General features: G+C 48.0%; 1 pseudogene; it reads right to left on the bottom strand.

Annotated features, from left to right (window-relative positions):
* Positions 1-1,090, bottom strand: LOC150002702 (pre-mRNA-splicing factor 38A pseudogene; annotated as a pseudogene).
* Positions 1,091-1,468: the final 378 nt, after the last annotated feature.

The following is a 1,468-nucleotide window of genomic DNA, read 5'->3' as shown; positions in this document are numbered from 1 at the left end:
CTTGGGAGTAGATCTTAATCCTTCTACATAGAGAGATACCTTCATATCTGCAGGATGCCATTTGGACTAAACCCAAACTGAGCCCATTACTCATTTCCTTTCCGGCTCTTCTTGTGGCTTTTCTTAGATCTTTCAGGAGATTTTGAGTGGCTCCTGTGTCTGTGACTCCGGTGATGACCTGGGGGCTTGGAGCGGGATCTGTGCCGTCTGTCTCGGGACCTGCTGCGGTGATGTCTTGGACTCTTGCTCGGATGCCTTTCTCAGCAAGGGGAGGGGCTTCTCCTTTTGGGAGACCGACTCCGCCTTCTGGGTGACCGGCTCCGCCTTCTGGGTGACCGGCTCCTACTCCTCCTATAGCTCAGTGTGGGAGAGCGGCGGGGCTTGTCCAGGTCTCGGTAGCTTCTCCGCCGATGATCAGGTGATGGTACTCTCTCCAGCTTCTCATCTTCCTCTTCTTCCTCTTCACTGGACTCTACATCATCCATGTCCTCTTCTAGAGCGCTAACCCGAGGCTCCAATTGCTCAGCTTCCTCTAGCACATAGCGTTTCTGTAGCCGGGGCAAAAATGATATCACAGACTCTCTCACTGTGCAGTAGTTCATCAATGAACTCATCTACATGCATCAGTTCAAACTCCCCATTACGATTCTGGCTCTTAATTTTCCTATAGTCGTTGTACAGAAGCTCCAGGTACTTGTAGCAATCAATTGCAGTGCCTGTCAGCCTCATGTAAAGTGCTCCCAACATACGGACATACTTGAAGTCTTCATTTTTAATAAACTCAACAATGATATTCTTTTCTGGTTGAATTTGAAGCATCTTCAAGGTCAGACACAGAAAGGGACTTGGCTTTATGTTGCCACCATAGACGCCACCCACAAACCTTAACTCCATGGCTTTATCGACTACAAGTTCAGCTGTAAGTCCAAAGCACTCCTCTTTCCAGTACTTGGACTCATGTATTAGAGTCCGAATGATCTTCTCCACCAAATACTGAGGGTTGGTGCCGTGGATGCTGTGCGCATCCTTCACCGTGCGGTTCGCCATTTTAGAACGCCTTCAGTTCTATTTCCGTCGAGTCCTTTAGTGCGTCATATCGAGGTTTAAAAACAAAACAAAACAGAAAAGGAGAAAGGTGCAGGTGTTTTCATCTGGCGACCATCTTGAAATCGGAAATGCTGCAGCGTGAAGAGATTCCTTCCGCAAACGGCAACGCTGATGGTCAATGATGGTGTAATGGGTCATTTTTACTCTTTGCCATTTTTGCGTTTTACCCCAGTGGCAGGTTATTTTTTGCTCACATATCCTAGCAACCTTGAGGCCCCCCTTTGCTAGCTGACCCTAGCTGTAGCCAAGGACATGAGTATAGTTCTTTTGCCTTTAAAAACCTTTTAGTCTGTAAGGCGGTGCGGCTCTCCCATCTTCTGCTTCTGAAGGTGGGAAGACCCATCCCTGGCCAGGTAAATAA

This window comes from Furipterus horrens, unplaced genomic scaffold (genome assembly GCF_987537825.1).
Source record: "Furipterus horrens unplaced genomic scaffold, mFurHor1.1.pri manual_scaffold_8, whole genome shotgun sequence".
Taxonomy (NCBI): Eukaryota; Metazoa; Chordata; class Mammalia; order Chiroptera; family Furipteridae; genus Furipterus; species Furipterus horrens.
This window is presented reverse-complemented; position numbering and strand designations above follow the sequence as displayed.